This window comes from Aythya marila (genome assembly GCF_965140915.1).
Source record: "Aythya marila genome assembly, chromosome: 11".
Taxonomy (NCBI): Eukaryota; Metazoa; Chordata; class Aves; order Anseriformes; family Anatidae; genus Aythya; species Aythya marila.
The window spans coordinates 2144556-2159806 of NC_139052.1; the positions used below are offsets into that span (position 1 = coordinate 2144556).

The window sequence follows — 15251 nt, forward strand, 5'->3', positions numbered from 1 at the left end:
ACTATTTCCCAGCTCTGCGATGCCACTTCCATGTTACTGCAGAGGTGTTTATATGCATCCAGGCGATGTTTTATGGTATGCATCTAGAAAAATTACAACATAAACATGTCTGTTCACAAAATGAGACTTCTACCTGGCAGTTTACAAGGATTTTGTAGCTTCTCTGACTTAGTAAATCTCACTACTTTCCCTAATGAGAAATACCTCAAGTCTCCTGAGGGTAGGACTAATGTTCTTGGTAGAGAATATTCAGTTTTTTATGGTTATGTCTTTTGGAAGGAAAGAGATGGTGCTGTACCTGAGTAACTCACTGCATCTCACCTGCTTTTTAGACTCTCCTGAAAATCAGAAGTTAGAAGTGTACTCAGAAATTTTAGAAGTGATATTTCAGGGCTCTTTTTGTTAGCTTGTTCTAAGTCTTGCTCTTAGAAACTAGGGAGGGTTAGGAGGTTGGCTGTGTTTTCACTTGTTGACCAGAGCTATGTGTGGAGGGGTGTCTCCAAAAAGTCTCTCTATAGGGTAGTACCCTTACAGGGAGGAAATACGCTGTTATCCTGATGGTAGGAAAGTTTTGCAGAAGTCACCTCTGGTTAGAGAAAAGGAAAGGTAGCGAGGAGAGGTGTACGAGGGAGCTGGTGTTGTGCAGCTCTCCAGGGGTTTTTGGTGCTGCTAAGTTGCTGTTTCTGCACTGTTATTACTGAGTATGTGTCATTAAACATCGAAGAGATGGCTCCTACAGACAAATCAAACTGAATTACATGAAGGCCCGTATCATGTCCGACACTTAGCTAGCCCTTTGTCCTAGGCTCTTTATTGGAGGGGGATGGCAGCAGCCTCCCGAGTCCCCTGTGGTCAGAGCTGTGGTTTGAAGGAAATGCCAGGAAGATTTGTCCGTGCTGTCATAGAAAGTCTGGAGCCTGTAATCCTGGAGTGGATCCAAAACCTCCTGTGTTTTGTGCACAAGTCCATCCTCAGAAGGGCTTGCTGTTTCCTGATGCTGCTGGAAGAATGTCCCCTGCATGATATAACCAGAAGTTGTTAACTTTCGCCAGGCTTTATCCAGATGTCAATTTACTCCCAGTACTCATGAGTGAGCACTGGGAACGGATGAGGTGGTTGATGTGCCAAATTCTTCCACGGGGCTTTTCGAGCCAGAGCTGGAATGGCATTCCCTGTTTAGGCAACATTATTGAGGGAAGAGCGGAAGAGCGGGAAGACAGAATGCAGCAGCCTGGCTCGGCTTTCTTGCATTTGCATGTATTTTCTGGACAAATTTTCCTACTCTGACTCAACATTAGTAAATGTTGAGTTTTGTCTCCCAGTGTGTAATTGTTCTCTGCTGATAGAAGAGGAAGAAGGCTGTCGTCATATGCAGTTGGTGAAATGGCCTCTGACATTTCTGTTAACTTGTTTAAACAAATAATCTTGAAACCAGTTGAAGAGGGCAGTGCACAGAGGTTAACTCTGTGAGTGCTAGTAAGTAGTGTCTGGTGTTCTGCTTACTCAGGGAGGTGTAGATACATTTTCACAGAGCTTGAGCTGAGGCAGCAGATAATTTTTTTATTGTTTAGTAAGGTGTAGCTCTACCACAAGTGAGTTAATGTGGATGAATCGTCTGATAGTCTTGCTCTTTAGCTGAATAAAATGAACATATGCTAGTCACCTATCCAGATTTTTCAGTATTTTCATGAGTGTGGTATCATTTATGAAATTGGTAAGGTTACCCCCAATATTCTTTTCTATTTAAGTGGGCTATGATACAGAGCTATTATGAGCAGACAACAATTACCAAAGCCAAAGAAGCCTGTGGCAGTGTTTAATAGCAGTATGTTTGTGCCCTTTCTTATTGCAGGCATAGTCTGCTTATTCCCAACAAACTCATGGCATCTTCTGGTTAATCCCTTGGACTACACACATTATAGTCTCATCTTAATGCATGTCTCAGAGGGTGAAAGAAGAGTCATCTGCAAAAAAAAGCAGCTGAAAATCTGGAGGGATTTTATGAATTGTTTTCTGCCGTGTTTGTTTCACTGACCCATTTCAATTTATCTGAGAGATCTGCTGCTGCTTCTCCAGGACCACGTATAGATGGGATACGAAATGTGCTCCATTTGAAGTCCTCTGTTTTCCAGGCTCCCAGAACAGTGTGGTGAGTTTCCAAATGACTGGCAAAAGATTTCAAAGTGAAATAATGCCTAGGCTTGTTCTGTGCCTGACATCCACCCCACCGGTTCTTACTCCTGGCATCTCAGACGTTTTGTGAAATTCAGAGGCCTGTACTGTACCCTGTGTGTAACAGGTTTGCCGAGGGCTTTTGGAAAGTCCCTGACAAAGACCTTCCTTGGTGTACTGAGATACAGCAGTCATTTAAGGATTGGGGTTAGCTAAATTGTGATAAGCTGCCGGAAAAGATTTTGGGGTTCTGTTCAGCTCAGGGGAAAACACTTTAATCCACAAATCATACCTCGCTGAAGGAGTTTTTGTTCTGCCTAATTGGTCGAATGGCAGTTCATCTGTGTTTTCAGTTCTGTTCAGTGCTTAGGAAAAACACTGGCCTGTCTGAACCCCGGAAAAGGTTGTGGAGAGGCTGACAATAGGAACGATCTCCTCCCTTAGCAGGAGGAGCCACCAGAATCCTGTTTGTGAATCTTGGATGACAGTGGCTATGTGGCACGCTCACAAGGTCTTGGATGGGCTGTAGTCAGCCTGTGGGCCTTAGAGAGCTCTCGCTTGCATTTTTGCAAGCATTTAGTAATCCTCTGTGCCCACAGGATCAATTTACATGAGGTGTTCAACAGTCAGTATGCTCTGCTCCTTTCGGAATCTGTCTCTCTGATTCCTTTCCAATGCCCATCTGCATAACTGGAGAATCTCTCCAAGAATCTCCTTGTTGTGTTACCATTATTTTTAGTGCTAAATTACACTTTCTTCTCTGCCAGTTTAGAAATCCTTCCCAGAATGCAGGCATCCTCGTTCTTGCGTGTTTTTTTTTTTTTTTCCTTCATGCAAACATGACCAGCAAACTTTTTAACTGACAAGCTGACAAGCTTAACTTGTGTGGCTTCAGATGACCTTGACATCCGAAGGAATTTCTTGTACTGCTGATGGTCTTGCATGGAAATGCTTTACGCAGTTAGTTCAGACGTTTGAGATTAAAATAAATCCTGATAGTGGAGCCTTCATAAACGCGATTTGGATGAATTCACTTTTCTGTGGGATGTTGCCGTGGTGGGAGCACCATGCCTGGGCTGCTGTTTGTGATCCAGACAAATGCAGCTAAGCAGCCACTAAGACGCACCCACCCCTGCTCACACACCCCTTTTAAGCTAACAGGAAGACACAGCTTGCTTAAAGCCAGGTCAGCAATTAGTGTTGATTAGGGAAGATTTCCCACAAGTACAAGAACTGTGGATCTGGCCAGGAGCAGCTCAGCAAAGTGTGCCTGCAGGGACCTCCTCGTCCTGCCCATTGAGGCAGCCCATCAATGAGCATGGGGCAGGAGCAGTGCTCGTGTGCCAGCCTCTGCCTGCAGCGTGTCATGCAGACGTGGAAGCTGATCGTGTTCAGCCACCTGAGCAGAATTCTGAGGTCCAAACCTCAGCTGGTGTGAATGGGCTTCGGTTCCTCACACGTGGCTTTCCGTTCCCAGCGTGATCTGTGTGATGGGGAAGGGAGCACCAGCCTTGGAAGGCTGGCTGTCAGCTGGCAATCAGCCCTGCATGCTGCTGGTGCAGATCAACCTATCTGAAGCAATGTGAGTCCCGTGGAGAATTAAATGAGGAAAAGCTGTCTGTCAGGAGCTGGTAAGCCTGCTCCTCACAGATGACACGAGGAGATGTGCTCCTGTCAAGGCAGTTCTCGTGCCCGCTGGGGACAGGAGTTGTGGCGGTGGGCAGGAGCTCAAAAAGCCCTGGCTGCAGCGGGGAGGGCTGGTGTGGCAGTGCAGCTGCAGGCTGTACCCCGAGGGCTCCCTTGCAGCCCTCACAACAGGAGCAAGGCAGCAGAGCTTCAGGGACTGAGCTCCCGCTTCCAGCTGAGGGGAACGTGGTGTTGTAAATCCCAGTTTTGTGTCTCTTCAGGTGAAACTGCACTGTAGAAAAACATTTTTTTCTGAGGCTTGACCTGCAAACAGCTTTGCAGCAGTGTAGCTGAAACTTTTACACAAATAGAGCACAAAATCCTCTCTGGACACTCATCTACTGGGAAGTGGTGTCCTGCTTGGCTGGGGCTGGCAGGGGCTCAGGCATGGGTCATGGACAAATGCCTCCTACCAGCTCCTGCCGCCCCAACGGAGCCACCTGCTTTTACAGAGACCTCCTCAGGGCCAGCCCTGGGGGTGCTCAGCCTCCTCAGGTAGGAATGGATCGGTTTGGGACCTGCTGCTTGTATGCTTAAACACACAGCCTCTGTACAGCTGGACCTGTAAACTCTCCAGAAACTGGTTTCCTGTAAATATTGCTGGTCTAGCTAACAAAGACCAATGCTTTACAAGCGTTTCACAGCCCCCTAATAACACCACAGCTCAAAAGGCAGCAGCTTAGAGGCCTGCTCTGTGACAACAGGTTCTGAAACGTGTGCTTTAATATCTTGTTTCCGGCCCCCGGAGTGAGGTTTCCCGCTTAGCACTGTAGGAACAATCGCGGCTTGTATTTGATCCGCGCTTCAAAGCGAGCATTGTGCTGCCACAATAAAGGTCCTGTTTGTGCACAAGGGCCCGTCCAGGCCTGGCACTGGCGGGGACAATGCTGGCGTTGACCTCGGGCCGGAGCGTGGTCACTGCTTGGCGCAAGCCACATCTGCAGCATGGGGTGAAGCTCTCCGTGAGGCTCTCTAACACAGCTGTGGAGGGTGGGTGACCCAGAAGGGGTAGGCCTTTGGTGAATGAGCTCAAATGTCACCCTTAATCTCAGAAAAGTTAGTAATTAATATATGTGATCACTTCCTGATTTTTTCTGTTTTTTGTTGTTGTTTGTTTGTTTTCAAGGGAGTCAAATTCAGTTTGGTGCATGTTTTTTTGGTTGTTTTTGGGACTCGGCATAGGATTGGAGCTGTGCTCTTGCCACAGGAGTGGTCGCTGGTTTCAGCAGAGGGCCTTGTGGAAGAGGCCTCATGGCTCTGTGTCTTGGTTTTCCTTTCTGTAGAAAATTAGCAATGCCTCCCTCACGGTCGCGCTGAATCGGTTTTGTAGATCATGATGCGCTCCGAGGTGGCAGTTCGTAAAGGCAGGCTGTCATTGTGGGATGCAGTCACGTGGAGCTCTTAAGAAAGGGAAGAAAAAGGAAATCAGTTAATCTCTGATTTCTCCATTGTGAAGAATCTTTTCAGATAGTATGTCAAATCAAGAAGTTTGCACTGAGATTAGACCAGTCTTTGGTCCCAAACATTACTAAAGCTCCTTCTTTTACAGTTACAGCCCCACCTGAAGCTGTGCGAAATGCAGCAAGCCACTTCCAACGTGTCTGAGCAGACACAAGATGAAAAAAAGATGAGTATTCTTGTAAGTCAGCAAATGTCAAGTCTGGCAGTTAGTATGCAGGCAGACCTCTGTGCTGGTTAGTGCAGGTAGGCTGGTACTCTAGTTCGTGCGGACAACGCAGTGTTCATCGCAGGTGGCGAGAATCAGCCTCAGTAGCTACGTAAATACATACACACTTTGTCCCTGGTAAAATCCCCTGTTGCTGCAGTAAATTTGTACAGTAACCCCAGCAGCTGTGCTTTATTGAGAGGTTTCTGCAGTGTAAGTGAGCTCTAGTGCATCATGTCTTGTAAAAAATTGCTATTTTGAGATTGCTGCTCTTGTAGTTGCCTTTGCATCCAGTTATGTTGGTGCTTGTGAATATTCTCTAGCCACCTGAGTTGATCACTTTGTTCTCTTCTGGTAGCTGTTTTTACTTTTTCTAATTTTAAGCCTTTTTAAGCAGATACCTAAAATGAGTAGACGTATTATTTGGAGGTAATTTTGAGAGGTATGAGCACCAAGTAAGGCAGTTTATGACTTGTCCTAGCCAGCCAAATGTTATTCTACTCAGTCTTCGCAGCCATCGCTGGATCCAACCCTGCACTCCCACCCGACTGCAGTTACTGTACAAACTCATTGTTCCCAGCTAATTGCTTGTGCCTGTAACAAAGTTGACTTTCTTTAAACTGCAACACAACGTGACACCTAGCATCACGTTGCCTTCTGCCTCGTTCTTCTGTGGCATGTAGCAACCTGATACAGCTGTGACCAAGATAAATGCACAAGGCTGCTAAGTCAGCGCAACTCCCCTGTGTTTTAAGAGAGCATTGAACAGAAAAATGCTAACGTGATGTGATCTCACTCCAGCTTTCACTGTTTGATTAACAAGGCTGAGCTCAGAGCACCTGGTCTTCTTCCCTGCTTTCAGACAAGCTAAGCTGTATTGATCACTTTATAAGAACTAACACAGTGCCGTGTGGTAAGCTTTCTGTAGGATTGGAAGCACAGGAGAAAAAGCAGTCTAAATGGTTGTCTCAGGAAGTCTTCGCCTTATTTTAAACTGGGACGACTGAGTCCTTTTGCAGGCAGCTTGTTTTGGCTTTCTACCTTACTCCTTGAATTTGTAATTCCCAGGCTTTCTTGGTTTCTCCTCTGGTTCCCCATGGCAGCAGCTGCTCAGTGGTGAGGCTCCCTTTGGACTTTCAAGTCTTAATATCTCCAAGTCATCCTTGAGCAACTTTTCCCTCCGGTGGCTTTCACTGCCCTCCTAGTCTCTTGCTTGACCGCAGCATGTCAGGATGTAAATTAATGTCCCGTTGTCCGGCACTTTCCTTAGGCTCTGGCAATGGATTTGCAATATGAAAGCAGCTGGAGGATTTAGAGAACCTCCCAGTGCAAGTCTTACCCCACCACAGCACTGTGTCTCAACTCAGCAGTGCCCTGTCTGTGTTCAAGCCTGCTCTGGCATGTGCAGGTGAAATTAAAGCATTTTCATTGGAAGTCCTAGGTTGCTGGTGTTTTTTTTTTTTTTTTTTTTTTTGTGTGTGTGTGTGTGTTTTGTTTTGAAGGGCTATAACACAGGATCATTACATGGTTGCAATATGATGTGTTCTTCTCCACAGCAGAATAACTGCTGCTGTAAGTCCCTGCAAGTTGTTTCCCTTGCAGGGAAAATAACTTGCAGATGGGCCCACAGTCTTTTGAGATCCATTTGCATCTCAGAGCTCATCTGACATCCATCAGAAGTTGGTATTTGTTCAAGTGAAAGAGGGAGTGCTTCTTCCTCACTCAGGTCCCTTTTGTGTGTCTGTATGCAAATTTCTCATAAAAGAAATTCTGGGGAGTCCCGGGCATGTGACTCATGGTGACTCACAACAAATTTTTCATTTTGGTATTGTTTTCCTTTTAGGCTGGGGTTGTGTTTGTTTTCCTCTTTGTTTTTAAAAGCAGAAATAAATTTGTCCTATTTTCTGTGAAATGACAGCACATGTAGTAGTGCAAGTTTCTTCCTTTCGTAAGAAATTTGTTCCAGCTTCTTTGTAATACGGATGAACTTGGATGTACAGAAGAATATTTCATCGGTTGGAATGAAATTGATTGGACAAGGTTCACAATATTCTCATAGTAAATATGAGTAACAACCTTAACCTTGTGAACGAATCTGAAAGAACAAGAAGAAACCTGTGTGTCTGCAGTGCTCCTGGCCACCCTGCAAACAGTCCTGGCTTGTCAGGTCTGGGCAGCACTTTTCTTTCCAGCCTCTCCAACATCACCTGAGTCCATGGCTTCAGCTCTCAAATGTACTGAGTCCATTTTTACTGAGGTTTTCAGTCAACCACATGCTACCTGCCCAGCTGGAAGTGTCTGATCTTAGGATGTGCTGAGCTGAGGTTTGGTGTTGCTGGTGCTTTCAAATACTGGGAGACTAATATTGGGTTCCTCACTCCGTATTCTGGTATGTGCATATGCTACTACTAAGGATTTAATCTGTGTTGGATTCATTTTCAAGTGGTTCAGAATCTCCCATGAAAGTTGAAGGAAAAAAAAAATAATTTTTTTTTTTAAAAGACTTCTTTAGAGGGACAAGTCACTTGTTAATTTAAAGTATTTAGCAAGGAACCAAGATAGGAGGGTGCTAATCCTGTTTGACGTCAGTTTGTTGTGTCATTTTATGCAAATTGAATCTCTGAAAGCTCTATTTCCTTCTGTTAAGACAGGAACATTACTACTTCTGTGGCTCAAGAGAAACATTGGCATTGTCCATTGGTGTGGTTTAACCTGGCTGGCAGCTCAGCACCACACAGCCGCTCGCTCACCCTCCCCCCTCCCTCTCGGGATGGGGGAGAGAAACGGGAAAGTGAAGCCTGTGAGTTGAGATAAAGACAGTTTATTAAGACAGAAAAATAATAATAACAATAATAATGGTGATAATAGTACCACTAATAATGATGTGTATGAAACAAGTGATGTGCAATACAATTGCTCACCACCCACTGACCGATGCCTATCCCCAAGCAGCCGGTGCCCCCACCCTGGCTAGCCACCCCTATATATTGTTTAGCATGACATCAGATGGGATGGAATACCCCTGTGGCCAGTTTGGGTCAGCTGTCCTGGCTCTGTCCTCTCCCAGCCCTTGCTGCACCCCCAGCCTGCCTGCTGGCAGGACAGAGTGAGAAGCTGAAGTGTCCTTGGCTTGGTGTAAGCACAGCTCTGCAATAATTAAAACATCGGTGTGTTATCAGCACTCTTCTCATCCTAATCAAAAACATAGCACCCTACCAGCTACTAGGAGGGAAATTAACTGTCCTAACTGAAACCAGGACATCCACTGAGAAGGTCGTCGGAAAGTTTGTCCTGTATGACACAGCAGTTGGTCCCCTTACCTAACACACAGCACCAGATGAAAATCAGGGCAAGTCGGTGGAAAGGATTTGTTGGGTGTTTATGTGTGTATAGTGTATGCTTGAGGAAGAGAAAACCAGAAAAGTGGCAGGGAATGACTGAATTATTTAGGTTGGAAAAGACCTCTAAGATCATCTAGTCTAAGAGTTAACCTAGCACTGCCAAGTCTACCAAAAGGAGCAGGAAAGTAATCACAGCTGTCGTAGGAGTTCAAAGGGTTATTCTGGAATGACCAGCCCACTAACGCTATTTCTGACTAACTAGTCATGTTGATGTATTCCAGGTTGAGTGTTTTTTTTTGTTTAGCTTCATGTGTTAGCAAATATATTTTTCCTCTAGAACAGCAGTCTCTTTAGCATTAATCCAAAATAATGATTTGACTTTTATAGCATATAAAATTGTAATATTCCATAATTTGGATGAAATTTCCCAAAGAAAAAGGATCTCTTGGGTTAATTGGTAACTCCCAGAAAAAAAATATTGGAGCAAAGAAGCTGGCTGTTCCTATCAAGTTCCTTTTACACCTAAGGAAACAGGATTTTGTATGTTCCTTACAAATAAATTTTAAAAGGGAATAGAGATGTAATTCTTTCTCACACAAATGAAACTGTGTGGGTTCCAGCATGTGTTCAGCTCCAGGCAGGAAAGTACTGTCTATCTAAGTGACGTTGGTTCAGAGCTAAACAGGCACGGAGGTTGAAGCATGCATACTTCTAAGTGTGACAGAAAGCCCTGGGAGGTGTTTGCTTCTTAACCTGTCCCTGATCTTCACTGGGCAGTGACTAGCAGGAGCTCCTGAGCTGTGGGATGGTGGCAGGAGGAGCCTGGGCTGGGTGCAGGGCTGCTGGACGACCTGGAGCTCTTGTGGGAGGCAGCAAGGGGGGCTTAGGGGCTGGTGGCTTTGCCTTTGGGCCACGTTGGGCCTCAGCCCATGCTGCCCTGCAGGAGTGTGGAATTCTTGTCAGTTTTGCTCATGCCCCATTTTAGTAGGCACTGTGCTTAAACCTATTGTGCTTGGGAGTAAGTGTGGATGGAAGGGTTGTTAAACGGAGGGAGACAGACACTTAGAGACAGTCCAAGGAAGAGAAAGGTGGATTTCCATGTTTGTTCCCACATAGCATGGTCAGGACCTGGAGTGATGCTTCATCATCTGCTGCTTATTAACGTAATTTCTAAACTTACTATGCTCTCAGTTAATGGATCCCATTGGATTCATGAGCCCAGATTCCATAGAATAAAATTGTACATGTATTAATTGTATGAAAGACACCAAACATGGAATAGGACAGTTCCATAAATAAGTTAATTGGAATAAGTCATTTGTAGCAATGTTCATCTCTGCTCAAATGCAAAGGACTTCTAAGAATTAGTAAGATCATTTTCAATAACAGTTCACAAATGGTGGAGTCTTCAGTCCCTAGCTTGAGGTATCACAGATTTTATAGATAATTATTCATGGATATGGTCTGCCAGAACAAAAAACATTCCTATTGCACTCTGTTTGTTCTGGAAGTTATAATAACTCCAGATTGGTTATGTTATGTCTGTTGACAGCTGCAGAGGATCCTTTTCCTCTCTGTCCCTACAGGGATGATCTTTAGACAGCACTGAAAATCATCTACTGACAATGCTAATCTGTGTAACCTGAAACAAAGGAGAACACAAATACAAGGCAGGCAGGATCTCCTGCTTCCTGCAGAAATGCATGGTGAGGTTTGAAAATATCCTGAATCTTTTCTCTCCACTAAAATAAATAGATAAATAAATAATGGATGGCCAAATAGCTGATTAAGAAGTTGTATTCTCTAACAGTGGAAGTCTATGCCTTGGTGCGAAAACTCAAATCCTATCTAATTAGTTTGCTAGCTAGACATGATGGTGGCTTTTTTTGCCTTTTTTTTTTTTTTTTTTTTAATTCTGTTTATATGACATTTTTTAAGTAGCCCTTTGTGGAGCTGATCTACTTTGACTAGAGCTGTGTATTATCAACCAAACTGCCAACTCAGCTTTGGTACTTGATTGTGGATGGTCAGGACTGAAGTTGGAATAAACTGGAGAGATTTTGTCTTCTCTCATTGCTGGTTCCCATGTGCTGAAGTGAGTAACGCCGGTAAAGAGAACTATCTTGGGGCAAATACTACACTCAGTAGCTGCAGCTGGCATCATGTTCCCCTCAGCACAGCTTTGGCCACAGGATAAATGGAGTTGCAGTGCATGATATCCTTGAGCTGTGCAACGCAAAGACTACAAATAATCTGAACTATGAATTCTTACCGCTTCCTCATTTGGAAGCGTGAGACATGAAATCAGTTTGTAACTGCCTCTGCTGTGGAGCTTATGTATGAAATGTGTCTCTTGCAGTGTGCTTCATGAGCCTTGCCTGGTGAAGAGTATGGGAGCTGAAAGACGAGAGACGCGGCAACTGATGGCAAGCGCTGCAGTTGGACAAGGCTCTTGGTTCTTGCTGCTGCTTCTTCTGGAGGTATGTAGACTAAAAAAGGGCTGTGACTTTTCTGTGGTTTGCAGTGTAACTTTTCTATCTGATGCAAGAGGAGGCTATTTCAAGATGGGTATAAAAATGGTGGTGGGTGGGGTCTGGGACAATGGCTAGCAGTGAAGGGGCTTCTTGTGCTTGGTGAGTATGTGGGAGGACAGTGAAGTGGCATCAAAATTAAAGCTGCTTTTGATCCCTTATAATGATTTTTCATAATGTTAGATATTTAGTGGTTTTCTTTTTTTAAACTCTTTTTTTGGGCTTTGAAATATCATAGTGTTTTAGAGTCCAGCTGTGTAACTGGGTATATACAACAGTGATTTCTTCAGATCTTTAGGGATGCCTCCTTGACAACATAATAACATATGAGAGTCCATCTTGGATGCAGACTGTGGTAATTAGCTTGTTTTGGTATAAAGTTGTTTTAAAAGTTCTTTGAAGCTATGCCAGCTGACAGGGCCCTTCAACTCCGCTAGGGCAATGCAAGATGTGGAGAACTGCAGGTTACTTTTATTGATCTTAGTCTTTAAAACTATGTATGGCAAATGTTGCAGGCAGCAGAGATCCAGCTGGATTCTGTGGGTTTAAAGACTTTATCAAGAAGTTCTGTGTAAACACTGCATTTTTGTCAAAATGTTCCAGATCAGTCTTCCTTCCAGACAGAAATATGGAGTGAATAAGCTAAGCAATAATGGTCTAAATAAAAGAAGTGATAAAATTTACCTGTGTAGTCAATGTGATGTTGATTAAGTTTTACATAAATCATAAATTGATAGGCTCTGTTTGTATTTTCTTTTGACTGTGCTACTGCTCCTGTGATGATCAAAAAAGCTGGATTATTTCAGAAAGCATACAGCTCTGGGAGGCTTGGAATGTTTACTTGAAGTTTATTTTTAAAGAATTCTAAAAGGGTGCTACCCAGAAGATACTTCACATAGGAAAAAAAATATACTTGGAAAAGGCAGTGAAGAGGCGATTGGGAGTCAAATATAGTAAAACTGTCCAAGAATGATTCTTAAATTATTGGATGCATTTGTCTGTGTGCATGCTTCAGAGAATCTTTTAGAAAGGACTTCAAGATTTAAGTTCCTTTCTTGTAGCAGTGCAAGTCTTCTCTAACACTTCAGATATATTTCCTTTATTCATTATTTCAAACATATGGCTTTCTTTACTATGCGTGCTTTCTCCTTGTAAGTAAGTAACACTTCATAAGCACTCCAGATTATATCTTTAAATGAAAATATAACATCCCATGTTAGTCCTACAGGACAAGTGGCTATAGCACAACGTATTATTTACCTCTCTGGGTTTGAGGCAACAAAACTGTAAGAGAGCTTTGACATTCAGAACTGACTACAGTTGAATGAAAGTAGTTTTTAAAACTGCTTCTTTCTTGTCTTTTATTATGTTTATTTACATTATGTTTCCTTAGAAGAGTCTGACTTTCATAGTTGGTTTTAATCTCCTCAAGATGTTGTAGAAGCACCTACCATCTCTTTCTCACATTAATGACTTTAAAAGCTGTGTTACTTTTTAGCATTTCTATCAGCCACTAACTGAGCTGGTATCTTCACCCAAATGCCACTTTACAGATTATTACAGAAAATGCCATTTTTCAGATTACAATGAGAGGTTGCTGTAGCTGTTCTTCATTACATCTGACCCCTTCACAAACCCAGGGAGCCTACAACTTGCATGCGATCAGCTCATGGAGGAAAAAAACCTGCCAAGGCAGACAGTGTTCTCACAGACAGCAGACAGTGTTCTGAAGGGTCTTAAGGCAATGCGTGTTTTTTGGTTGAAAGTAAAAAGCTGTAATTGTCCAATTCCATCTGTATTTAGCAGTACTGTTGGATTTCTGAGTGCTGCTAAACTTTCTCACAACTTTCACACTTGTCATTCTTCCCAGTATCTCATGATGGCTTGCAGTCTTGGCCCATTTCACTAATTTTGTCAAAATATTCCCACAAACGCAAAGAAAGCTATGAAATCATGTTATTCAATGTCTGCTGGGCATTTCTCAGTCAGACCCAATAACAAGAAACCACCCCAGCTCTAAGGGATGAGCTGTAGAAGGGTGGTGTTGTGTAAAAAGAGCCTGAACCTAGCCAGAGCCCTGTGTCTGCTCTGGGGGGGCAAAGTGCCCAGTGGATGTCAAGGTGGATCAAGCACATCCAAGCTGTTGAGATACTGGTTCCTCCCTACATCTCTTCTCTTCCCCTTTGGGAATGACTCTTGAGTGCTCCACAAACAGCTTTGCTGTAATTTATCTAACGCACACAGCCAGGAAGGGTGCCTGTTGCTGACGTATTTCAGGAACTTGCAGGAACAGCAGCATATGCCATTTGCTGGTCTCAGTGTTGCTGCTGCAGCTCCCTTAGTTGGATCCACGTTCAGTATTACCAGAGGCATCCTTTTATATGGAATATCATTGGCTAGGATGCAGCAATGAGGAGAAAGTGAGCTGTTTCTCTTGTGCTTGTTTATGGGAACACACGGTCAGTCCTTCCTGCCTGCAGTGGTAGGGTGTGGAGTGGGGCCTGCCCCTGCCCCGCTGGTGAAGCAGTGCTGGCAGTGCACAGTCTTTTCTTGGCTTGAGGCAATTTCAGAGCTAGTTATGGAGGAGAGTTTTAAGAGCATGTCAGCAGTGTCTGTTATTGATATAAATCTATTTTTCTTATGGTTCTAGCAAGTTGGGAAGTTGGACATTTGTTTGGATTCCTGGATGTCTGGAAATGCAAGTGCTTACCTGGAGTTCAGTGTTTCCTGGCAACTTTTGACTTCTTGTACCTTTCTTGTAGAGACAGGCTATGCATTGATGCTAACTAAATCTGGTGCATTTGGTATGTCAGGCATTTTGCACTGCTACAATCTGTACAAGTATATTCTCAAAAGGCAAGGTACAAACTAAACACACTGGGACTTTGAGGCAAACTACGCCTCAAGGAGACACTAAGAGTGAGCTGCAGGTGCCTTACTGTCTGTGCCAAAGAGTACTGAATACAGGCAGGGTGAAAATGGAGGCGTTGACTAGTCCCATGGATAGTGCTCTTCTGCTGGGTACCTTGGTGTATAGCCCAATCCTGGCTTTGTGCACCATCTCCAAGGGAATGATGAAACCTGCTGCTGAATTTCTTGTAATTTCAGAAGGAGTATTACAGAGTCCTCATCCCATCCTCCTGCTCTTTCCTTGGTGTCCTGTACCAGCAACAATCAGAAAAAAGGTTAGGCTAGCTTGACAGCCTGATTCAGTTTTTGGTATTTTTGTATTTGTATTTTGGTATTTTTGGTATTCAGGTCTCAACGTCTGCTGCTGTAGGAGGTACTCTGAAATCACAGTCTGGTGCCTTTGGGCTTTAGGGAAAAAAATGTGATGTTTTTCAATGCATTTCTCTTGATACCTTTTTGTCACGTTGCTGCTGCTGTCTCCCATCAGGTGAAAGGCATCTGTTTGGTGCTGGGCATGTGCTGCAGTTCCTGCTCTCCCTGCCGTGCTGTTCAGGCTGTTCCTACCCTGCTGTGCTGCCTGGGCTCTGAACAGAACTCCAGAGCTGTTTGCTGGCTCTTCACCCATTTCACAGTGGAAAATTCTTCCATGAGCGTTAGTTACAGGAAGCGAATTAACATCTCCTTTAAATGGTCTGGCCTTGTGGGGAGGAAACAGGTCATTTTGTGAAGTACACTGTTTACTGGAAAGTGAATGGACTGTCTCCAAAATATATACTTAACCCAAAGAATGAAAAATACCTGAGGTGTTTCAGTTTCTATGTCAATATCCAAATGTTATGTAGTTCATAGCTAGTAAAAATGTGCATTTTTATGTGGTACAAGAAATTGGTACAGGGTAGCCCACAAGTTTTAAATTTCTTTAAGTAAAAAAATAAAATCTGGGTG

At 43.8% G+C, this 15251-nt stretch overlaps 1 long non-coding RNA gene across 1 annotated transcript; it reads left to right on the plus strand.

Annotated features, from left to right (window-relative positions):
- The first annotated feature begins 2034 nt into the window (after window positions 1-2034).
- LOC309882399 lies at window positions 2035-15009 on the plus strand. Its single transcript, XR_014318283.1, has 3 exons — window positions 2035-2149; window positions 11225-11345; window positions 14794-15009. It is a non-coding gene; the product is annotated as an uncharacterized lncRNA (long non-coding RNA).
- The last annotated feature ends 242 nt before the right edge of the window (window positions 15010-15251 follow it).